Here is a 27,241-nt window from a genome sequence, read left to right as displayed (position 1 = left end):
AGAGAGAGAGAGAGAGAGAGAGAGCGGTGATGCTGCGCACAAGGGAGGGCAGAGAGAGAGTCCAAACAGTACAGTGTCTTCACAGCGCTCAGCGGATACACATCGAAAGCAGGACTACTCTCGACTCCTCAGCATTGAGGTGAGTGGGGGAAATTAACTACACTTATCTAATTTCTACGTTTAATTGAACAGATCTGCATTGAGTGTGCACGCGCTATTTGACCCCTACAGACTTAAGCGGTAGATTGACTTTCGTGGAAGCGCGTGGATGATGGTTGAAAAAATTGGCCCGGATACTTTTTTTAACTATTAAGCAACATTTATTTATTTATTTATTTATTTATTTATTTATTTATGTATCTATCTATCTATCTATCTATCTATCTATCTATCTATCTATCTATCTATCTATCTATCTATCTATCTATCTATCTATCTATGCGAAACATGTTATCTCCTACATGTACGCGTGAGTTTTCTTTGGCTCGTTATAATACTGCATGCGATAGTGTTGTTCATTATTGTTTTTTAATGCTTAACGTAATTTTCGAATTCAAGATGTTAATAAAATTTATTGAGGAATGTTTAAGTTTTGCAATTGCCATTTAAGCTGCAAAAACCTACTGTTAAAAAGTTTTAATCTGTTTCCATCTATACATATAACTTGCGAATATATATATATATATATATATATATATATATATATATATATATATATATATATATATATATATATATATATATATATGTGTGTGTGTGTGTGTGTGTGTGTGTGTGTGTGTGTGTTTCAGCTTAATTGTCTCCATCGGTAATTTAATTCAAATGAGTGAAAAGTGTAATGACCCCTTCACTGCAGGTTGTGATGTGGTGATTTTACATAATTTAAAGTAGCAATTATACTTAATTTTTCAGTTTAAGTAGGTTGACATTTTGTGCAGTGCTCACTGTCCATCTGTTTTGTGGAGTGGCTGAATGTCCTTAGTTATTTACATTTCAAGGCCTTTTTTTACAGAGATAACCCTGAACAAAAATTTCCAGCATGCATATGCAACATCTAATTTTAGCAGTACTTGTTATATCAGAGGTTATATGACGGAGACTTTCTTTGTTGCTTTGTTGCACCTTACCTTTGTACCTTTTTACAGCATCCACTGTATTTTGGTGTCACGACTTTTAAAACTGAGATGTTAACTTTAATATTTGTGGATATAAACTGACCGGATCTGTAAAAGTCATGCAAGATAATAAAATCTATATTTTTTTCAAGCTATGTATAAGAGAAAAATCTATTATATATATATATATATATATATATATATATATATATATATATATATATATATATATATATATATATATATATATATATATATATATATATATATATAAAATATTGTTTTTTTTTTTTTTTTTGTGAGCACAGTCTCTATAAAATTATTCATTAAATCCTTATCCAGTGATCAAGGATGACTGAAAAAGTAATGGAGAAGTCATGGAAATTCAATGATCAAAAGGTGTGGGAACATGTTCAGACTGTGGCTCTGTGTGAGCCCTTTTTATGTCAGGCACCTGTAGATTTCTGAGTGGATTGATTAAAGTTGTTGTACATTATGTAAATTATTCAGACATTTTTGACTTTCACAATTGTTGTAAGGGTTTCTAAAATGAAATGTGTGAGATGGTATTTTATGTTCTTTGACTGTGTGTTCTTACCAGTCTTTGCAGTCTTTTCCAGGATATGCAGTTTTTAATCCAGAACATTTCTGTAATATATCTTAGTCTGGCCAATATTGGTTGAGCAGCTGTGGTCTTAGGTGTATGGATTGTCTTGTGGTGTTCTGCTTGTACTTTGATTGGAGTTTTAGGCCATATACACACCAAACAGTAGACCTCTTATGTGATCTTTTTTGAAAATTCTGATGTTAGGACCTTTTTTTTTTTTTTTTTTTTTGATAAATGAAACTGGAAGTTGGGTGTTTTCAAGTTTAAAGATTCAAGCAAAGATGTGCAATTTTCAGTTCTCCTTTTTAAAGGAATAACACTTTTAGTGGTTCACTATAGATTATACTGGATTCTGAACACTTGGGTTCATACATTACCCTCATCCATTGTCTCTAAACTATGGCGCAAAACATGGATTTCCCAAAAGGTAATTGAAGGAAATGGGTGCCCACCACTTACAACGTGTTTTAAAACACAAACATATCATTTAAATGTTTACATGTTGAGAAATATGTCGCCTCATAATCGGAGTAGTTTGCCAAAGTCTGCATGACAGTAAGGCTTCATGATCTTTGAAATGCTGAAATTCTTTGACCACAAGCCACATCACCATTGAATGGAGAATATGCCATTCATGTTGTTGATTTTATCATGGGCATTTTAATTAAACTGGAGAGGCTGCCTGGGAGTTTTTTTTTATTTTTATTTTTTTTACATAAAACAATAAAAGCCTTTTAATGGCAGTTGTCATAGTTGTCTTGTTACATTCAAACAAACAGATCTGAGTGGATTGATTAAAGTTGTTGTACATTATGTAAATTATTCAGACATTTTTGACTTCTCCTTCAGATTTAATTCTGAGGAAGAACCACAATTGTTGTAAGGGTTTCTAAAATGAAATGTGTGAGATGGTATTTTATGTTCTTTGACTGTGTGTTCTTACCAGTCTTTATAGTCTTTTCCAGGATATGCAGTTTTTAATCCAGTACATTTCTGGATTTGACACACTGTAATATATCTTAGTCTGGCAAATATTGGTTGAGCAGCTGTGGTCTTCGGTGTATGGATTGTCTTGTGGTGTTCAGGAGTTTTAGGCCATATACATAACAAACAGTAGACCTCTTATGTGATCTTTTTTGACAATTCTGATGTTGTTGTTTTTTGTTTTTTTTTTTCAAAAAATGAAACTGGAAGATGGGTGTGTTCAAGTTTAAAAATTCAAGCAAAGATGTGCAATTTTCAGTTTTCCTTTTTAAAGGAATAACACTTTTTGTGGTTCACTATGGATTTATATTCTGAACACTTGGGTTCATACATTACCCTCATGCATTATCTCTAAACATGGATTTGATGCAAAACATGGATTTTCCAAAAGGTAATTGAAGGAAATGGGTGCCCACCACTTACAACGTGTTTTAAAACACAAACATATCATTTAAATGTTAACATGTTAAGAAATATATCGCCTCATAATTGGAGTAGTTTGCCAAAGTCTGCATGATAGTAAGGCTTCATGACCTTTGACATGCTGAAATTCTTTGACCACAAGCCACATCACCATTGAATGGAGAATATGCCATTCATGTTGTTGATTTTATCATGGGCATTTTAATTAAACTGGAGAGGCTGCCTGGGAGTTTTTTTTTTATTTTTTATTATTATTTATTTAAAAACATAAAACAATAAAAGCCTTTTAATGGCAGTTGTCATAGTTGTCTTGTTACATCCAAACAAACAGATTTTAAAATATGTTATAGCAAACAATAGACTTTCCTTTTTTTTGTCAAAAGTTTCACACTTTTTAGACAGTTTTAATAGTTTGAGTTTTGAGTTCTCAGATCGAGGATGCCTTTATGCAAATGTTTCAGTAGGCTCTGTATGATAATTAGATCAGAGCTATCTGTCACCTGACACAACAATGGCCCAGTAAAAGATGTATTTGCTCGCAGGAGATAAAGCAGGATAACATTGATTAGCCCATGCATATGATTAATTTCACCCAAGAGTGATTTATGGAGCTCCATCTTGCTTTTACCTCAATAATGGAACCCCTCACAAATATCACCAACAATTGAGCACTTTCAGACAGTTGGAATGCAAAATAACTTAATCAAGGAAAGCGGAGATTATTATTCCACGATTTTTCCAAGATATGGATCATGCGCTGTTCTGATGTGTAGAACACTTCCAAAATCAATAGAATGGTGTTTATCTACACCCGCTTTAGTCCAATTCGAGGCAATTGATTTTCTTTACCAATTCATCGTCCGCTATCTCTTTTCAGTTTCCTGGCTTGTTCGTGTTCGTTCTTGTTGTTTACTAATTCGTAAAGATGGGGATGGAGGGAGGCAAACGAATAAAACAGTGTCTCAAGTGAATCTTTAAATGGGCTCACAAAGGAAAATACATTCTCCTCGCTTGCTGTCTATGATACTAAGTTTACATCTTACAGCAGGTTATTGTTATTTTCTTTCATCCACACATCCCTATAGGAAATAGCCTTGGTATATGAAAGCTCTGGATGTCCTCCATAGCATACTCCTCACATCTTTCAGTGTGTAAGATGACAGGGCAGATCACAGAGAGTGCGAGTTGGAGGGAATTTGGGGGAAAAAATAGCATTGATGATGAAAAACAAACTTGAAACAGAATTCGCTATACACAATGAATATTTCTATCATTAAGGCTGGTGCTTTAGAATAAATAAGGATCGCTTGCTCTCTTTGTGCTGAGTGTTAAATAAGAATGCTGATGACAGAGACAACATGCTGGCGGTCCTGGCATGGCTAAGTTTATGTAAGATGATTTATTCAGTCAGCATATGACTGCTCTGATCTGTGGCTCTCCTCCATCTTAATCATCGTGACCCTGGTGATTTCGGTAAAGTTCAGTTCAACAAAGATTCTGAGTGTGTACGGTTAGTCTAAAGGGTGGGCTATGGTTTGAATCGAATGTTTATGGTGTTTATGGATCCTTTAGCTATGGATGCTGAGATTTTAAGATGATTGCTTTTACAGAACTTTCACTCTAAAAAGAAATCTGTGAAATATGGTGGCAACATTTTGTGTTACACAGATTGAACTTAACTTTAAAGTTCAAAAAAGGTTATATTTAATTAATTTAAATACTGTTCATATCAAAATACAAAAATTTGCATTTACCTTTATAATATACTGACCACCTTCCATTGGTTAAGAGAAAGCCACTTGATGAATCATAAGAAAACTTTTTTCACAAGTTGAGGTAAATACTAATATATAGAAAGTGCTCAGTATCAAAGTTATTTATTATTATTATTATTATTATTATTATTATTATTATTATTATTATTATTATTCTTTTGTTAAGAAAAACACAAAAAAAACAACACACATAAAACTGAGCTCAAATGCCAAGTAAGAACAAGGAAACTAAACCAAGACTTTAACATAAAAGTCCTAAATGGGGAATATGTGACAGTAGCACGCTACACTTAAAAATGCTATAAACATTTATGAACATAAATTATAAGAAAAAAGCTAAAAAGCATAGTTGTTTCAATGAAAATCCATCAAATGTAAAATATTACAAAAATTGTGAACGTCAATTTTTGTTATTAGCACAGAAATGCCGCTCGAAACTGTTTTCGTGAGACTGGAGTCCCTTTAATCGAAAATCTTCCATAAAGTTTTTGATTCGTGTTTGAAGGGACTTTTGATTCATGTTTGCAGTGACTTGCTCAGCTCGGCTGTCTCTGCTGATATGATCTGCTCTGGTTCATGTTGAAGCCAAGTTCTCCACCCATGTACGCAGGGATACACGAGTTCTCTCGATCAATTTTTCATAGTCATATATAAGACATCTCTAACTGTCTCCAGATGTCCACCATGTTACACTAGGAGAGTACAAGTCCCAGTTGCATGGAAAATTTGCGTGTGGCTAATTATCTGGTGGCTGTTGTTTGAAATATAGCCCATTGAACTCTAATGCTCATGTATCTCCCTCAGCATAGCCTCTTGTAATACGCTCTAGATTTGCATAACTGAGGAGCTTCCTCCCTTTGTAAGTTGAAACTGTGTCCACAATGTGTGGCGGTGGCACCTAATTACTCACCAGCGCCGAATTGTCAGAAATTTGCTATCTGTGCAGGCAGCATCCAATCATGTAGTCCACTTTCAGGCACAATAATAGGCCTAATGTCATTAATGTTCCTCTCAGTTGTCATGGTTCTTTCAGTTGATTGCTTTCTCCTATTACGTACGAGTCAGTCCAAAATGAGGCAGAATGTGTTACAGCTCTCCAATTTTCAAACCTGTCCTGGACGTGTGCGATATAAATTACACCAGCATCCATTCTGTTAAAGAATCACGGTTGTCTCAAACATATATTGGTCAGACAATCTAGCCTGGAAATTTCAGGCGTTGACATCTTGCACTGAAACTGTGATACTGATATATTTACCCTTGGAAAAACAAACTATCATACAAGCAGCATGGCCTAAAAGCAAATAGTTATTACCTGGAAGACGACACAGTCAGAATGTGGTCACAGAAAGGGCACAAGCCCTAAGAGCAAAGTGCAAGAAATACAAACCACATATAGATTACTGTATAGCTGATGTATCAAATGGTAAATGCGATGCAGTCTGTTATGGAAAAGATAAACAAATTTGTTTATATTAGTTGTTATTGCATATTTAATTGTAAATGCTCATTCATGCTGATTCTCATAGAGTATTTATAATCTCAGTTAAAATTATTTTAGTTTTTAGTTTAGCATATCATTTTTAGTTTATCAGTTCCATCATTTAACACTCACTTGAAGTTAATCTTAAAAAAATTTTAATATCTTGACAAAATTGTTAAATGTCTTCTTTAGCGAATCTAAAAGTGTATTTTCATTTTTCGTTGTAATATGCAATACTGATAAATTCACTTGTAGCATTACAACTATTTATTTTTGTTTATAATTTATTTTGACAATATGTGGTAGCATTTTTATTTTTAGGGGTTCAAGCACGCAGTGCTGAAACCCTATTGTAATTGTTAAGATTTTTATTATTATTATTATTTTTCCGCCTTAAAACTGAACGTGCAGCCCAAACCGTAAGGCCTAGAGAGCTGAAACTTGGTCAGATGGTAGTAGTCTTGCTCGCTACTCAGATACAAAGAACCGGCCCAATCGGCCTAACGGGGGCGCTACAGCGCAAAAAACTAAAATTTTTGACATTTTTGGCCGCAGGTCGTAAACCGTTAGCCGTAGACTCAAAAACAAGGCATCGTTGCAATCCTTGGGTTAGCCCGAACAAAAGTGCACAACTGCATTTTTTGCTCTACGACGCACCGTTTTCTCGCAAAATCGAGCTATATCCGAAACCTACTTTTGCGAACTAGTCCTAGGATTTTCAACCAATCGGAACGAAACCACTGCAGAAATATTCCCTGGACACTCAATATAAATAATTATCAAAAAAAAAGTTGAAATTTCGATTCTTACGCGAAACAGTACGCCAAAAAGCGTCTATGCTAACGTTAGCCAAATGTTATTTTGACTATAACTCTTGAACGGAATGAGATATCTTGACCAAACTTGGTACACATATGTATGAGCTCAATCTTTGGTCAAATAAAAAAAAATTGCGCATCTCTGCCACTTGGGGGCGCAATAAGATTTAAAAAACACATAAATGGCTATAACTAGGCAACCGTTGGCTCGATCGACTTGAAAATTGGTATGCAGTGTCTTGGTCTGAAGGGGCACAAGTACCTATGAGGACATTTGCATATCTCAAAAAACATGGCTGCCATTGGCCAAACAATTTTAAGCACCTATTTGAAAGGGTTAACGGATGTTGTTCGGAACGAAACTCGCTGGGTACGTTCGACTCATGAACCTTAAGGTCTGTAAGAATTTTGAAAGAAATCGGCCACTAGTTGGCGCTAACGAGTTTTATGGCTCTGTAATCACGTGGTGTTTCACATATCAACACAATATGCATATCATTTGATAGATCTCCTCATAATGCACAACTTTGCCTCAAGAACCATTGCTGTCAATCAAATCGTTCAATTGTTATTCACAAATATGTTAAAAAACTACTTTTGCGAACTAGTCCTAGGTTTTTTGTCCGATCGGAACCAAACCACTGCAGTAATATTCTGTGGACTGTCTAGATCAATAATTATCAAAAAAATGTTCAATTTTGTACTTTGGTTAGCGTTAAATGGGTAATTAAGAAAAGGGGTGTGGCCAAACATACCCCAAAGCCTATAAAACCTAAACGAAAACTCAAAACTTTATGAAACGTGGTGAGAACATGTAACAGGTAACTCTTAACAAGCATGCAAAGTTTCATGGAGATCGCACCATAGGTGGCGCTATAACAGTAGAAAAGGTCTCAAAACACAAGATTTATATGGTAAATGGCCTCAAATTGTTTGAAAATGCTCATATATTCACTCAAAAACACTAGATCTTCATATCATATGATAGATCTCCTCATTCTGAACAACTTTGCCTCTGGGACCAATGTTGTCAATAAAGCTGTTAATTAAATATTCAAGATTATTTCAAAAAGTTACTTTGGCAAACTAGTGATAGGGTATGAGCTGAAAATCAATAAAACCACTGAAGTACAATTCTCTAGACTCTGAAGGTCAATAATTATCAAAAACATGTTGAACAGTTGCATTTGGACAACTATAAACCAGTAATTTTATAATATGTTATTTGCATAGTGTACACTAAGGCCTATTAATACAAACAGAAAGCCCACAAATTATCAAAACTGTGTAAAATAATGCATAATTTCATTCTAAACAAGCATGCAAAATTTAAGAGAGATTGGTCAAAAAAAATAACAACACTATAACAGTTATATTTAAAAACACAGTGTTGCTTGAGTAAATGCAATTTAGAACCACTAGATGGCAGCGGGAGACCACTAATGGGCTCATTCAGCAAAGTTGAACAGTACTGTTGAAAGGATTCATTAATTCATGCCAAAACATAAAAAAAATTAACTGTTATAACATTTTAAATCTCATTGAGTCAATGTTTTCCATTTTGTTCATACAGATATATCAGTTTTTACAATTTTGCCACATTGTGATTACAGTTTAACCTGAAAATGACATCTAAACTGTTAAAAACTAGTTTAATCATTTAATTTCAGTGTTTGTGTCTGTCTGCCAGCCTATTCTTCATTTTGGATGTCTTTAACTGTCATCCATGCATCCAGGTTAGCCAAGACCACCTCAGAGGCCTTAAATGCTTGAACCCCGTAAAATGCTGCTTGCAGCTTTAATTAGGGGTTCAAGCACGCAGTGCTGAAACCCTATTGTAATTGTTAAGATTTTTATTATTATTATTATTTTTCCGCCTTAAAACTGAACGTGCAGCCCAAACCGTAAGGCCTAGAGAGCTGAAACTTGGTCAGATGGTAGTAGTCCTGCTCGCTACTCAGATACAAAAAACCGGCCCAATCGGCCTAATGGGGGCGCTACTGCGCAAAAAACTAAAATTTTTGACATTTTTGGCCGCAGATCGTAAACCGTTAGCCGTAGACTCAAAAACATGGCATCGTTGCAATCCTTGGGTTAGTCCGAACAAAAGTGCACAGCTGCATTTTTTGCTCTACGAGGCACCGTTTTCGCGCAAAATCGAGCTATATCCGAAACCTACTTTTGCGAACTAGTCCTAGGATTTTCAACCAATCAGAACCAAACCACTTCAGAAATATTCCCTGGACACTCAATATCAATAATTATCAAAAAAAAGTTGAAATTTCAATTCTTACGCGAAACAGTATGCCAAAAAGCGTCTATGCTGACGTTAGCCAAATGCTATTTTAACTATAACTCTTGAACGGAATGAGATATCTTCACCAAACTCGGTACACATATGTATGAGCTCAATCTTTGGTCAAATCAAAAAAAATGCTCATCTCTGCCACTTGGGGGCGCAATAAGATAGAAAAAACACATAAATTGCTATAACTAGGCAACCGTTGGCTCGATCGACTTGAAAATTGGTATGCAGTGTCTTGGTCTGAAGGGGCACAAGTACCTATGAGGACATTTGCATATCTCAAAAAACATGGCCGCCATTGGCCAAACAATTTTAAGCACCTATTTGAAAGGGTTAACGGATGTTGATCGGAACGAAACTCGCTGGGTACGTTCGACTCATGAACCTTAAGGTCTGTACAAATTTTGAAAGAAATCGGCCACTAGTTGGCGCTAACGAGTTTTATGGCTCTGTAATCACGTGGTGTTTCACATATCAACACAATATGCATATCATTTGATAGATCTCCTCATAATGCACAACTTTGCCTCAAGAACCATTGCTGTCAATCAAATCGTTCAATTGTTATTCACAAATATGTTAAAAACCTACTTTTGCGAACTAGTCCTAGGTTTTTTGTCCGATCGGAACCAAACTACTGCAGTAATATTCTGTGGACTCTCTAGATCAATAATTATCAAAAAAATGTTGAATTTTGTCGTTTGGCTAGCTTTAAATCAGTCATTTAGAAAAGGGGTGTGGCCAAACACACCCCAAAGCCTATAAAACCTAAACGAAAACTCAAAACTTTATGAAACTCGGTGAGAACATGTAATAGGTGACTCTTAACAAGCATGCAAAGTGTCATGGAGATCGGATCATAGGTGGCGCTATAACATTTGAAAAAGCCTCAAAAACACACATTTTCAATAGAAAATGATCACAATTTGTTGGACATGTTCATACATTCACACAAACACTAGATCTTCATATCATATGATAGATCTCCTCTTTGTGAACAACTTTGCCTCAAGGAGCGAAGATGTCAATCAAATCGTTCAATTGCAATTCACAAATATGTCAACAAGCTACTTTTGCGAACTAGTCCCAGGTTTTTTACCCGATCGAAACCAAACCACTGCAGTAATTTTCTCTGGACTCTCTAGATCAATAATTATCAAAATTTTTTCAGAATTTTGTCCTTTGGTTAGCTATAACTGGCTAAATTAGAAAAGGGGCATGACCAAAATACCCAAAAGCATATAAAACCTAAACGAAAACTCAAAACTTTATGAAACTTGATGAAAACATGTAACAGCTGACCCTTAACAACCATGCAAATTTTCATGGAGATCGGACCATAGGTGGCGCTATAACAGTAGAAAAGGTCTCAAAACATAAGATTTACATGGTAAATGGCCTCAAATTGTCTGAAAATGCTCATATATTCACATAAACACTAGATCTTCATATCATATGATAGATCTCCTCATTCTGAACAACTTCTGGGACCAATGTTGTCAATAAAGCTGTTAATTAAATATTGAAGATTATTTAAAAAAGTTACTTTGGCAAAGTAGTCCAAGGCTTTAAGCTGAAAATTAAATCAATAAAACCACTGAAGTACAATTCTCTAGACTCTGAAGGTCAATAATTATCAAAAACATGTTGAACAATTTTATTTGGACAACTATAAACCAGTAATTTTATAATATGTTCTTTTCATAGTGTACACAAAGGCCTATTAATACAAACAGAAAGCCCACAAATTATCAAAACTGTGTAAAATAATGCCTAATTTCATCCTAAACAAGTATGTAAAATTTAAGAGAGATTGGGCAAAAAACATAACACTATACTATAACAGTTATGTTTAAAAACAGTGTTGTTTGAGTAAATGCAATTTATAACCACTAGATGGCAGCGGAAGACCACTAATGGGCTCATTCTGCAAATTGAAACAGTACTTTTGAAAAGATTTATGAATTCATGCCCAAACAATAAAAAAAACCCACTGTTGCAACGTTTTAAATCTCACTGTTAAAGTTTTCAATTTTCTTCATACAGACTTATCAGTTTTTAAAATTTTGCCACATTAAGATTACAGTGAAACCTGAAAATGACATCCAAACTCTTAAAAACTAGTTTAATCATTTAATTTCAGTGCGTGTGTCTGTCTGTCAGCCTATTCTCCATATTGGATGTGTTTAACGGTCATCCATACGTCCAGGTTGGCTCAGACCACCTCAGAGGCCTTAATGTGCTTGAACCCCGTAAATGCTGCTTGCAGCTTTAATTATTTATTTATTTTTTTTGGTTTGTTTGCTTATTGTCCATGCCATATATATATATATATATATATATATATATATATATATATATATATATATATATATATATATATATATATATATATATATATATATATATATATATATATATATATATATATATATATATATATATATATATATATATATATATATTATTGGCTTATCTTATCGGCATTGAAAAATCCAGGGTCTTTTATAGCCAAGTGCAAAAAAATAAAATGAAAATGAAAAAAAAAGTAAGTTTTAATCAACAGCCTTTAACCTTTGCTCTTTGTTTGCCTTTGGCATATACAGTGTCTTTTAATGCGAATAATTTTCCAGTTGCCGCTCACAGGGTTTATTTATTTGTGGTCACAGAGCGTTGGGATTTTCAGTTGAATTGCTGCGCTTGTTAATGTCAATAAATGTCATTATCGATTATTTCCATTGATATATATACTTTTTTCTTTCCTTGCCGTGTGGGGCCAGAACTGTAATATCAACAAAGGAGCAGAATCAAATGTCACAGTTTGTTGTGATCGCAATCAAGATGACTTCTTGTGACCTTTTGAAATGGAAGCATTGTTGCCTTGATTGTAAAATCCTGTCTTTAAGGCTTCTTCTACAAAGCAAGGGTTAGAGGCATAAAACATCACAATGAATTACGACCTAAGCCAGGAACGGTTCCATTTAGATACCTTCATGTAAATCCCAGCCGTAAGTCTGGAGGTTAAACAACCATGTCACAGTTTGTCTGGAACACAAGTCTTGTGTTTACCAAGGTAAAGGTGCCATACTTACAAGATATCGAGAGTCTGAGGATGAATTAATGGCATTTTCAAATTGTAAAAGGGCCTTTAGGGTAGAACACGCAATAAATATCAACTGTGGTGTGAGAAACAGTCTTTGACTTTGACAGCCTCTGCAAACTCTGTTAGCACAGTGTTTGTGATTTGCGTATTTGACGGCCGTGGAAGTGACAAGTAAACAAGCACGCACGTAAACGCGCGAGCACAAAACAACCAGACTTGGAGACATTTGCATTGCAATGGGAGCTGCATTCCAGGGCTCAATCACAATGCTGAAGGGAGACTGCTGTCTCACAGGCTCCCGCGGAGCTCTTTACACAGGCCGTAAAACTGCGGTTCCCACGGCTTCTCCTGTGCCTCATGAGAGGAACCCTAAACAAACACCCCACAATGCTGTTATGGGATTACAGGGAAACCTTTCCAGCTCCATTGTAAATGCTAGGGCCACACTGACACAAAGGTTAACAGGTGTTTTGTGCTATATATTTGAACAGTCTCCACAAATCGACAAAGCAAGGGCAAGCTGCAGTCTATCATGCGACGCTCTCGTGAGCAAATGAATGGCATGCAGCTAAATGGCGATTTGAGGAACATTTGATTTTAGCGGGTTTGGCTAAATTGCTTTAATTCACCACACAGTGCGGGCTGCTCCAGGCAGTTTGTGTGGCAAAAGCACACGCTTTCACCATCATTATGGCTGACCAGGAAAAGCAGATTCGAAAGTCAGTGGCACAACATTGCTTCCAGATCACATTATGGCCTCTTTCGTTACGTAATTAAGAGGACCCATCTGGTACGGGCAGCACTCCCTGACACTAATTGTGTTGGTGTGCACATGGCCGTCCCATTGAGCAAAAAAAGACCTTCAACATTTGAAACCATTATCTCCTGCTGTTCAGATTAAGGCACACATGTTGCCGGGGAGATTATGAGGGACGCTTGTATCTTGTAGGGTCGAGGCTTGAGGATTAAGTCTGTGGTTCGTTAACCACATTGGTTAAGTACTTCCAGCAATATAGTCACATGCCGGGTGTGCTGTGTCTTAACAAGTGACTCTTTATGTGTAGAGACTTTATGTGTAAAACTAATCGGTTTTGACCGATACTTATACTTTTCATACTTTTTAACTTTCTTTAACAATGGATCTATTTGGCAAGAATAGCACCCAACAGTAGGTAAAGAATTAGAATTTATTATTTGGATAACTGATCAAATTTTTTTTCAAATAACAGCCATTAATTCTTCAAGTATTTGCAAGTATTTGCCAAGTTAGAAATATCCCAGTGAATAATATCAATGAAAAATTATATAAAATATAAATGTATAATAATAAATCTAAATATTAAAATGGATTATAACTATCCTTTTTAACAATTATTATCACCAAAAAAAAAATATATATATATATATATATATATATATGCATATATATATATATATATATATATATATATATATATATATATATATATATATATATATATATATATATATATATATATATTATAGCAAATTTATATTTTATTATATTCATATCATTAATGATAATAATAATAGTGCATATGTTGCAATTGTGTCAAATAGCTGAAATAAAACAATAATTTACATTTAGTTTTGAATTTCAGTTATTTGATACTTTATTCTTAACATTAAAATAATCCCTCACTATTGATCATAAAAACATTATATCAATCGATTGTGTGCTGTAATATTATACTCCACTACTTTTGGTTGCGTCAGCTGCAAAAACAGCACAGTATTATACCTTCTCAGCACCGATTTATTCCACATCTTAGCCTTCTTGCTGTCAGGTAAGTGTGTTATTGCATTTAAACCTCAAGTGATGTGTATAAATAGCCCTGGCAAAATGTAGGGTAGGTCAGAGTTGGGAAAAAAATTTATGTCTAAAATGAATAAATCAATCATCGCTTACAGCCAAGCTAGAGTGTTGCAGGAAAAGTGATACCTTAGCATTCGAAAACCCAGCTGTCTAGACAGCCCTTTTCCCCCCAAACAGACAAATCAATATATATTGATTACCCACAATGCCCTCGGGAATGACACGGATATGCTGCTTGGCAGGCAAGTGCACCCGGACGGACCGAAGAGGAGCTCGATTCTGTTCAAGTGTGCCACCCTGACTGAATTTGTGTTCACCTGATCTCGACTTTGCCTCTCAAGCACTGTTGCTCAGTGGTAGGAAGAGAACCCACAATCAAACATGGCACATGTCTCCTACCATTTGCTCGAGCGAGATGAGTACTAGCTGGAGAGTTTTCTCTTAGTGTTTTCACTAAGATGTGATGTAGCCAGAAGCAACACGAAAATTTCTTAGCGGAGGCAAAAAAAAAAAAATAAGTGATTCGCACAGCTCCGAAAATTCAAACATTTATGCTATCGATATCTTGAGACGCTATATCATGTACCTTGGCTTTGCAAACAAGAATGACCTATTTAAGAGCTGTGGCGTCTAGTCTTTCTAGTTAATGGGTGGTGGTCCGGTGCCTTATTCATTTTAATAGAGAGCCCGAAGACAGTGTGTGGCATTAGCTAGCTATGTTTCTCTCTGCTCTGCTGGTCTGTGTTCCTGCAGCAAGACATGTTACCTGTCGGCTCCCTCCTCGATGCCCGTGGCTGACATTCTCCTTCTCTCTCTCCTAATTGCCCCTGTGGGACTTATCAGGGCTGCTGTGGCTGTCTGCAGTGTGGCAGAGCTTTCAGCGGGGGCCACTCTCGAGGACCCGCCTCTCTCTTTCTTTCTTTTCCCCGTTTCTTGCCGCCTGGCTGACTCCCCAAGTCCTCCACAGGTGTCGCCGGTCTTCCTCTTCCTCCCTCACCTGTCAGCACCCACCTTGCTCACATTCCCGAAGGGCTTCTGAGGGGACTGTGTCTTTGAAAGGAAAACAAAAACAAAACAAAAATAGGACATCTGATGTCTCAAGGTCAGACTGGTATGGTAAATTGCCTGATCTGAAAATAAAAGCAGATAACATTCAGCCAGAAGTAAGTGAGGTGCTGTTGAGGTTAATTTGTTTTGTCTGTGTTTCGGATAGCAGACGACTATGGCCCTATTTATGGCAGGCACCCTGTGAGTTAATTACTTTATCGTTGCACTGATTGAAACATGAAAAATGTAAACATGCTAGTGTAACAAGAGTCAGTTTAAAGGTGTTGTGTGTAATTTATTCTACAGTATGTAGGTTGATTTCTCTGCAACTCTGTGGCCTGTGGTGCTTTCAAAACATTGGTTGTTTGAGCTTATACACCAGCCTGACACATCAACAGTGGCTCAACCAGTGGTGTTTGGGGCAGTTTGGGACAGGACTTTTGACCAATTGCTGACAGGTAGAATTTTTTAGGAAAACTGTCAGTATTTTTGCAGTTCAGTTTTAGTGTTACTAACATAACAAAGTGTTCTACACACTCGCATGTTTCCTTCTTTTTTTCCCTGGTGTTGTTCATTTTGGGGGTCACGCTTGTGTTATTCGAATTCAACAGTGACTGAACACCTGAAATGTAACTATTTTTATTTTAATTCTTTCAGTAAAATCAATGTAATATATTTTTGTTCAATATTTTGTTTTCAGATAATTTCATAGTAATTAATATTTATGTTATATTTATGATTGTTTTCCCCCCCATTCCATTACTTTTCAATTAAGGCAGTATTTCACGTTAAAACAAGAGACAATGCCTTAAAATTCAATTTTTGAAGGCAAATTAGGGACATGTGGTTGGAGTTAAATAAGAAAAAAATATTTTATCCATGAAATGAAATTATCTAGTTGTTTTTAAGCACAAATGCTTGTTTTTATTAAGTTGTGGATTGGGATTTATATTTAGACATTCTCAAAGACAACTTTTTGTAAAATGTTAGATTTTTTATTATTAGTAGTATTATTATTATAAAAAAAGTCAATTTTTCATTTTACTAGTCAAAAGTGAACACAGAGAAAGACAGTTTATTACACATAAAAATCTAGAAAAAAATAAAAAATAAAATAATGTCTTCTGGCTCAATTTTGCCAAATTGTTACAGCCACACCAGTTCATTTGTGTGTGTGTGTGTGTGTGCGCGTGTGTCACTGAATTATTTATTTTATTTCATGCATTTGTAAAAACATGCTTTGTGAAGTGTCTATTTTGTACTCAATATTTTTAAGTGTCACCCCTTCACTGCTGTGCACTTTTTGTGGAAGTATTTCCCATCCATTCCAATGGTGTGGTTCCATTTCTTTCTTTCTTTCTTTTTTTCTTTCTTTCTTTTTTGTGGTCACATAACAGCTACCATAAAAAGACAGTGTTTCGTACCATTCTGATGAAGCAGCAATTTTTAAAAGCTCAAAATATATTTGTGTTTCATCTAAAATGACTAAACAACACCAGAGGGTTAAAATATACATTAAAAATTAGTCTTATTTTTTGCATTTATTTTCACCATGCTATGTCATGCAAAGCATGCCTAAAAATGTAAGTTGTTCCAATGCAAACAATTAAATGATGACAGATTTTGAATTTTTGTCTAAATTATCCTTTTAAGGTACTCAATCATGACTTAAATAGTATACGACTGACATAAAGAGTCTGTAGAGTCTGTAGATCCGCATATGTGCCAAAATGACACAACAGTGAGCCTGTAAAATGAAGTGCTGTGTGAAACCATAGTGTCCCATTGAGTTCTCCTAGGTTTGTGCTTATATTTAAGGACAGCAGGGGAATTTTCATCCTGCACTATCCATCTCCCTCTCAGCAGGATGGACTTGTAAATGAACAAGCAGACATTTTGTGCTGGAAACTGTGTCTGTTCACTCTGACACACCATGTAACAAAACCGCTTTAGATCCAGCTGAGTTCCCCCGGCAGGACTGTGTCAAGGGATTTGCCAGGTCACAGAGCTGAGCAAAATGGCTGCCTGAGTTTGACTAATGTGCTCCAGGAGGTCGCTCTCATTGCCCAAGAGTTTTGGGTGGCTGAAATTCATTAAATAGTAGAATCCATAAACTACAGCTGTTTGACATAACAGAGCCCACATTTCCCATCCCGCTTTCCTGTTTGTACTGAAATACACAGATAAAATCATGTGCACACCTATATTTATATATACGTAGAGCTCCCATGACAATTTCTAGCTCATTGACTTTGACAGCAAATCAATATTCTGCGCTATCTATTGTTAGCTAATTCAATTAGTCCAATTCATAAAGCAGAACATAATGGAGCTAATGGAAAGTGCTATTAGGGGAATAGCGGCACCATTTAAGTCACGCACGGAACTACGAAAGTCAATTCGGCATTGCAATTGTGCATTTCCATCTGAATTGCTGGCCCTCAACCGTCGCTCTTCCCGGATGAAGAGCGATGTTGACCTGATGCATTTTTACACTGACGGAGGGAGTGAGCGAATGTCGCAAGCAATATTGTAAATAAAAAATAACAAAAACAGAGGTACTTAAATGCGATTCATTGAGAGGCCTTCATCTCCCCTTCAGCACTGGGTACAATCGCATTTGCAATCTGCTTGATAAAGTGTGAGAGGGAGCGAGGGCAGTCGTTCAGTCGCAGACAAAGCCGTAGATTGATGTAGAAACAGGAAACGTGCTGATTGCTGATTATTATGTGGTGGCAGGATGCTTTTGTCTCTGAGACTGTCATTCCAGCAGGTCAGTTCTGAGCCAGAAGGCTATTGTGACCACGCATGCTGATAAAACCCAACACACATTGGTTGTTATGGTTTTTTTGAGGGGCAGCTCAATTCAATAGCGCCGCAAGTGTTTAGATCTTTAAAGCGGGGCATTTAGAGAGCATGCGTATTGATTCATTGATTACAGATTTGTGAGAGCTCACCCATTGGCCTGCGCTGCAGTATTTTAAGAGTCGTAGGTTAATGGCTAAGTGAAAAAAAAGCCTTTCTGCCTTTTATAGTGACGGCTGCAGCACTTTGAATGGTCTATGGTTTTATACTTCATAAATGTGGGATGCCAATTATATACATATCAGAGCCTCGGCCACAAAACTTGCAGTGGAATTGGTGTCTTATGGAGAATGTTTCAAAGATATATTTAATAAGAGGATAGCTGTCGTTTGATACAGGAGCTCTAGTTGCCTTTAATTAGGAAGAGAATCATTGCCAGCAGCCTTTGGATAACACTCTGAGACTTCACCCAATAGCTGATTGTTTTTCAATTTCTTTTTCTCTCTTATTACAGGTAGTGGCTCGCTGGCAGCAGGAAGGACTATGAGGGTGGCTTCCACCTGCACTGCAGAGCTCTGTAACTTTGGCAGATAGGATCATTATCCCACTGTAAGACACCATAAGAGCAGAAAAGATGAGGACTTGGATTGTACTTCTTCTGTGGGCGTGTGCACAACAGAGTGTGAATGCAGTTGCCCTTTCAGGGGGGCCAGTTCGAAGGAAAACCAAAGAAATTGAAGGACGGCAAGACAAAGAGTTGCTCAGACGTTCAAAAAGAGGGTGGATGTGGAGACAGTTTTTTCTGCAGGAGGAATACACAGGAACGGAGCACCAGTACATTGGCAAGGTATGAGATTGTGTTTCTTTTCCAGGGTCTAAACATGGTGTGAGCAGTGCTGGAGTAACGTTGATGGAGTCGATTGCAGAGGTAGATCTGTATTCATCACTCCTTGTGATTCTGTCTTTTGAGGTTAATAAACAGAGAATGATCAAAAACCGTGCCTATGTCATATGTAGGGATCTCCAGCGTAGAGCCTGCTGGATTTGAGATAAGGAGCAGGGTGAAATCTGACCTCCCTGGTACCTCACACTTCATCTAAAGCTCAGAGCTGCTGAGGATCAAAGATTAGAATAAAATATAGCAGCTTGATACCGTTACTTATAGCAGAAGAGCTCAAACTGTGGCCCTGAGTTGGTAGGCAACACAACCTACAATTGCAATACTAAAAAATATAAGGTAATCAGTTTAACTTGTTAATTCTTTCAAATATTATCATGTGCATCTAGTCAGTAAATCTGGTTCCGTGATTACCGCCATATAACCTTCATCTGCTTTTAAATGGAGCTGCATTTAATAGATAGAGCAATAGGTCGCTTACAAGCTACGCAATATCGCTTTCATTATCGAAAGCATTTTGTCAGTGATCTATTGCTCTGTCTATTAAATGCCGCTCCATTTAAGAGCAGGTGATTGCGATTTAGCTGTAATCTCGGAACCAGATTTACTGACTAGATGCGCATGATCATATCGTTAGATATATCGCCCAGCCCTATTGTACAATATGAAAATTTTATATTAATAAGAATGCATTTAATTGTCATTAAATTATTTATTTTATTGTAGATTAGATGATGGCAAATGTAATATAAGTTTGCATTTCACAATAAATATCTAATATCAACATACCTAAATAAAATTAATGGACAATAACCAATATAGTACAGATATATTATGCATCCCTAAATATACTAAATATATCCCTAAATAGACAAAAAGTGACTTATTAGTAAAGACATGTTACAAAAGATTTTAATTTCAAATGCTCTTCTTTTGTTCTCTCTAAAATCACATTTCCACAATAATATTAAGCAGCACAACTTTTCTACATTGTTAATAAAAAAAAATTGATATAATTTGAGCACCAAATTTGCATATTAGAATGATTGGTATCTAAAGTATTAAAAACAGATATTTTATTATTATTATTATTATTATTATTGATACTAAACATGGTTTTAATTGAACTGTAAAATGTGTATATTTACAACAATAGAGCCTGAAATCCTTAAATGTTTTATTTGAAATGTTCTTCTGCCTAAGGCCTGTGAAGGAACTGATAAAATATTTTACAAGAATATTGATATTAGTCAAAATACGGCACTGTCTTTTTTACACAGTCCTTAAGCTTGCACTCCAGTGAGGAGAATTTATTAGGTGGTACTTGATCAAAGGTGCTTCTTGGCCTGAAAAGTCTGAGAACCACTGACTTGGAGACTCGAAAGCTTTGCAAAGGATCACCAACCACTGGATTATTCATATGGGATGTTGAAAGCGCAGAATTCACAAAGCTCCCATTGTTGCTATGGACATTATGTGTCTGGATCATGTAGCAGTCAATGTGGAGTAGAAGCAGCTATTTCTAAAATGTTCAGATGGAAAATCACGAAGAGCAAAAGGGCCATTGTGTTTCATTGGTCTTTAGTATTTTACTACCCTATTTTATTGTAACAAAGCGGCTCATTCAAGTGGAAAGAAATGTCAAATCATTCACTCACTCCTCTATCAGATGTCATTGTCGAAGCTAATCACGTCACACCTTCAGCTCTGAAGTGTGATGTTCCTATCAGTCAATTCAGTCATTTCTTCCAATAGTCGATGTCACAAATTCAAAACAGTTAGACACATCTTTAAAAGACAAGAAGCAGAAAAGTTTGATTTGCCTTATGAATATCAGAGAAAAGTGGTTGCACAGACAGCATCACTGTTAGTAACAGACGTGCATTCACCTTGATTGCACATTCACTACTTTCATCTGATATGCCATCAGAATTCAATTCCACATGGACTCATTTTCACATATTTACCATGGAGTACCTGTCTATTGCTGCATTCCCCTGTAGTATTTCTTCATTGTTTTATTCCTCCAAAATCAGTGGATGTTGAATGCATTCAGAATATTGAATGCCATCCATATTCATGAGCCCTATCAACAGCAGAATGAGCGGAGGTGCTAATGAAATGCTTGAATTGCTTCCTCTCAACAGCTTCACTCAGATATGGATAGAGGAGACGGCACGGTGATGTACGTTCTCACAGGTGAAGGTGCGGGGACGATCTTTGTGATAGATGCCAACTCAGGCGATCTGCATGCTACCAGGAGCCTGGACAGAGAGGAGAAGCCTTTCTACGCGCTCCGAGCCCAGGCTGTCAACAAGAAGACCGGCATCCCACTGGAGCCAGAGACCGAGTTTATTGTGAAACTGCATGACATCAATGACAATGAGCCCAAGTTTGACAAGGAGGTTTATACAGCATCTGTACCTGAAAGGTCACACATCGGTAAGATTCGGCAGCTTCAAAAACAAGCTTTGAAAGTTTTGTGAGCCCACATGAATTATAGTATATAAATATTCCAGAAGCAATACAAAACAATCTATTTTTTTCTATATTGTAGTACAAAACAATATTGTATCATCGTACTTTAGTATGTATACCATCATTTTAAGGAATAACAGAGTCTAAAGTAATACAAGTAGAGTCCATACAGTTCAATTTGTTGTGACTGGCGTTTTAAAGCTTAAAAAAGGGTGTAAATTTGGTAAATTTAGTTATTATTCATTGCTAATCTTAACGTGGAAAACTGTTAAATGCTGCAACTGGATTACTGAATCAGTGAGTTGAGCTTAAAAATGAATAATTTACATTTTGCACAAATTGGTTCAGTTTAACTTTGTAGTCTTTTTTATAGCTTGAAAGTTTCAGTCCGAATTCTGTGGCCATGGACAAGAGTTACAAGCACTTTCATATTTCCTCCTTTTGTTTTCCACTGAAGAACGAAAGTCATAACAAACATTATCTGAATAACAACATAGTGACAGATTTTTCGGGTTTATAGGTGAACCCTTCCTTGAACTGATTTCTTGTTTTTCAGGCACCTTTGTCACTCAAGTTACCGCCCAGGATGCAGATGATGAAATGTTTGGCAACAGTGCAAAGCTGGCCTACAGCATCAGCCAGGGTCATCCATACTTCTCAGTAGAGCCAAATACAGGTCAGTCCTGCTGAACTGTTATGTCACAGACAGAGATGTCGAGATGAACAGAGAGATGCTGAGAGAGTGTGTGTATCTGTATAATTTGATATAGTGCAAGGGTTGTACTGCGGCTCTGTCGTTCAAGCATTTCAGCCGAGCAAATTCACCCAGTGAGTTTAATCATCGCTAATGTGTGCCCTGGAACATTTCCCGCAGAGGTCTTTGTTTAAACAAAAGAGAAATGGAAACACAAAAGCTCCCATGGCAGATTAGTGTCCAGCTTAACACTGATATGCTTTAGCCCAGATGGGACACGGACGATGATGTCCATGAGCACACAAAATCCTAAGATCGAAAAAAGGGATATTCATTAGAGGTGGGGGTTAATCTGGGTACATTTGTGCCATTCAAAGAAGCAGCAGGGCCTGGGTTCTTCTCTACATGATGGATTTGCCTTTTTTGGGTCTGACCGAGACATCAGGCGTATTCACGTTCAAAGTCAACGTGAATCACTGTCTGATGGACGTTTTACTTCCGTAATGTGACGTAACAGGAATTTCAATGGGAAAAAAACTAATTTAGAATGGGACTGAGGGCGTTTCAAACCAGAGAGTGAGATTGATAACAATCCTGCAATCATATAAAAATATATTTGGCTGTTGTTTAACAGTAGCTTGCATTTTCCCAGTAAAAAAAAAAAAAAAAACCTTGAAATAATGTGCAATGATCACAAACATTTAAATTAATAATAATAATAAAAAAATTATAACATGTTTTAAATAATATAATTATGATAATTATAATTATTTAAATTTTTTTTTTTTTAAATTTTTACTTTTAATACTTGTACATTGTCTTGTATGAAATTGTATTTCTTGCTGTGAGAAAATTACATATTTTTATGACTTCACTTATTTTGGTTCAAAACTGTCAAGCACGTCCAAGGATGTCTTACTCTGAAATTGTTTGCCATCAAATTGGTTTAGCTTGTAAAATACCGCTTTTAATAATCCAAGGTCTTGTTTCTTCAGAAGCCGCAGCGATCAACCCGCTCTCAGTCAGCAGCTGCTGCCTATAATAATCTCTGCGGCAAAATGTCAATCTCAATGCATGTACAGAATTAGTTCTGCACAGTTCAGACACTACCAAGACTCAGCTGCCACTGCGATCTAGTGTCGTCCATCTCCTAAAGTAAAGAACTAGGCTGGATCGGATGTCAAAGAATAAAAATAAACCATCTTTCCCTCAGGTATAATCCGGACAGCTTTGGGACCTTCCGATATGGACAGAGAGCAGAGGGAGCACTACCAGGTGGTGATCGAAGCCAAGGACATGGCCGGCCAGAAGGGAGGCTTAACAGGCTCCACCACAGTAAACATTAGCCTCACCGATGTCAACGATAACCCCCCTCGTTTCACGCAGAGTAAGCATGCATTCACAAGATAGAAAAATATTTGTCAGTGCATAAATATCATCGGTCGGATATTTCCATAAAACATCTGTTCCATAATTCTAAAGCTTCTTGATAGGATTCATGCAAATAACAAGAAATACAATGCAGAAACTCAACTCAAAAAAACAAAGACGGATACACTTTTTTTTTATCTTGCGTTTTATGTGAGGGAAAATGGTTAGTGGCAAAGCTTTAGCAACTGCGTGAGGTCTGTGTGTTAATCCTGATTAAATGGACAGGGTGGACTCAGCTCACTTACTCTTTTGTGTTTCTCTTAATATAATCTATTCTTTTAGCCTGCATGCAAATAGAAAATGCTTGGAATTTCTGTCATGTTAATCAGAGAAAAGCAGGGTATGAGCACAAAGCGGATTTTATAGCAGGCAGCACAATATCTGTCACGTTCGCCATTTATTACAGTAAAGAGAACACCAAGACTATGCTTTTAGAATACACTTTAATTGGCTAAAGTGTTATATGCAGGGATCAGATTTTTGAATGTAATTTGTCAAGCGCGATTTGTTCCTCCGAACCCTTTCTTTTGGTTTCACGATAGTTGGAGTTTATGTTATAGATCTTCTCTCAAGAAGACAAAAAAGGAAGACTCTTGAGAATTCAGCTTTAAGCACAACCCTGACGTTAGCATTATGTTCCCCAGGTATATATCAGTTCAGCGTTCCAGAACTCACCAAGGTAGGATCATCAGTTGGCAGGATCAGGGCTGTGGATGCCGACGTCGGCAGAAATGCGGAGATGGACTACACAGTTGTTGGCGGAGACGGTCTGGATGTGTTCGACATCAGCACTGACAGAAACACCCAAGAAGGCATACTTAGTCTTAAGAAGGTACAGAGGATTTTTCATTTCTCTCGTGCAAGTTTGAAAAGTTTTTTTTTTTTTTTTTTTTTTTATTAAATGTGTTCAACTGGATGGTTTGTGAATAAAATGCAGGTTCATGTACTGAAAATTTGACCTGAGGGGGTTGTTTATTCCTGTGGATATCTTTACGTTGCAGCCTCTGGACTATGAAAGAAGAAATCGTACATGCTTCAGATCCAGGTCCAAAACACACATCCGGACCCACACTTTCTGAGCTTGGACGCCAAGGACATGGCGACCGTCAGGGTCAGTGTTGAGGATGTGGATGAGCCCCCTCAGTTTGAGAAAATCAGCTATATTTTGGAGGTGAAAGAGGATGCGGCAGTGGGCACCGTGATAGGATCGGTCAGCGCTGCGGATCCTGACATACGCCGCAGTCCGGTCAAGTAAGGGCTTTGCATTAATATCATCCCACATTGTCTCCATCATTTGAATTTCTAAGAACTGTGTAAATCTCTTTAAATGCACATTTCCCGACACACAGCAGCTTGACAGTAGCTTGCAAGCCTTTTAAACATCTGCCCATTTCTTCCGGTAACCTTTTGATAATCGCAAACCCTGATTAATCTGTATGAAGCTAGGGCAATATGAGGTTAGATGGACTGCTTCCTCGAAGCGTGCTTATTAATTCTCATTTAATTCAAGAGGTCCTTCAATCGCGGCATCTTTATGAGATAATTGTAATAAACTACAATTATGAGAATAAATGAGGATATTATCACTGTCCAATGCGCCCTAATGATAAGGCTGATGCAGAAGGCTCAGGAGGGCTGTAAATGGATGTTTTTGTTTTTTTTCCTCCGGAGACCACAGTAAATAAGAATGGAGAATGGAAGCACAATTAAAAGGCCCTCTGCAGCACAGAACAGGACTTCAGGGCTGGTAATTATCGGGGACATCAGAAGCACGAGCAAGGCTGTCGCTCGGAACATCAGGAGGCTAATTAGGAAATTGAACAATCCCACTGATTGATTGCATTTGAAAGAGCAATATTGTGATCTTCTGGTGAAAGATGAATAAATGGGAACTGGGCATGTGTTGTGGGCTCAGGGCATGCGGTTATAGCTGTGGTGTGCATCAAGCCTTTTCAAGTGTCTCCCGTTCTAAAGGATCAGTCTTGTTAATGTTTGTGCAAACCTGTGTTGGGGAAAATTGTTTTGCCGAGTTACAAGCTAATTAGAATCTCAAGTGGTCAAACTAGTTAGTGCACCCTTTAAAAATGTTTTTATTTTAAAAAAGTAGTTAGCGGCACTACAAGCAACTGACTAAAAGAAGCTCACTACATGAAGTCTTCTTAAGGTGCAGTATCTTGACCTAATAATATATAAATATCTGAATAAATAATCTAATAATATCCTTTATAATTAGGTCAGAGCTGTATTTTTTCTCATACAAAAAACCTTCAGGATTTTTAATAATTGCACAGACTTTTTGATCAATTAATTTCCACAAATGTACTTTTATTGTATAAGCATTTTAAAATCATTTAATAGAGATTCTATTCGCAAAGAACAACTCCATTCAAATGAAATGATCATAGCTGATCAAAACCAGTATTGTTATTTCTATTACTTTGTATTTTACTTTTTTTCATCAATTTCTAGTCATGGAAAAACATGGAAACACAAAAGGCAGTTTAAAAGTAGTTAACCTGTACCAGTTCACACTATTGAAAACATATTGCTGAGAGTTGAGCTAAATGGTATGAATTACAGGTACTCCATTGACCGGCACACAGATGTGGACCGTATTTTTGGTGTCTATGCTGGGAATGGATCTATATTCCTGCAGAGGCCTCTGGATCGGGAGGAATTAGCTTGGCACAACATCTCAGTGATCGCAACAGAGTTCAGTAAGTAACTCCACACGGCTCACAGACGCAGTTCATTTGGAATGAATTTAGACTGATAAGCTCAAGTCATCCAGCATTAAATTTCTCCAATAAGATTTACGCATTTTCATTTACCATGACAGCTTATATTGACTAAATATATTAGTTTACTTTTTTAAATTAGAACTCCAGTTTTCCTCCTGTGACTCCAGTAGCGTGAGTTTCTATCCTCTCAAGCAGTCAACCATCATCTGCCACATCTTTTTAAGGGCACTTAGACAACCCGAACAGACCAGCCGAGTTCCTGTTTACATCCGTGTACTGGACGTCAATGATAACCCCCCCATGTTGGCATCCTTCTACGAGACCTTTGTCTGTGAAAACGCCAAAGCCGGTCAGGTAAAGAGCATTTTATATACGTTTCCCATTTTATCTGCCACATTGTCAATTCTTATGTAAGATAAGGGGTCGGGGGGGTCAACCTCTCCTGTCCGGCCAGTGAGTGGATGTGTCGATTTAAAGCAGGGCGTCTGTTAAACAGTGTGTGACCTCTACAGAACTCACACCTCCAGAGCGAGATAGAGATCAGGTGAGCATTTCTTTATGGATTAGACGGCAGAGCATCTTTTCTGTCAGCTTGATGAGATTATATGTCATGGTGGATGACAGGGGCTGTCACATATCCAACGTCACTTCATAATAACTGTCCACCTCTCCTCTCATTTCCTGACTCTTCCTGTAT

The 27,241-nt window shown here is 36.8% G+C and overlaps 1 pseudogene; it reads left to right on the top strand.

The window, feature by feature from the left end:
• Positions 1–26,898, top strand: LOC113082373 (cadherin-6-like; annotated as a pseudogene).
• The last annotated feature ends 343 nt before the right edge of the window (positions 26,899–27,241 follow it).

The sequence above is a fragment of the Carassius auratus genome, unplaced genomic scaffold (assembly GCF_003368295.1).
Source record: "Carassius auratus strain Wakin unplaced genomic scaffold, ASM336829v1 scaf_tig00035879, whole genome shotgun sequence".
Classification (NCBI taxonomy): domain Eukaryota; kingdom Metazoa; phylum Chordata; class Actinopteri; order Cypriniformes; family Cyprinidae; genus Carassius; species Carassius auratus.
The sequence above is the reverse complement of the archived record's forward strand: the minus strand, read 5'-3'. Positions and strand labels throughout refer to the sequence as shown.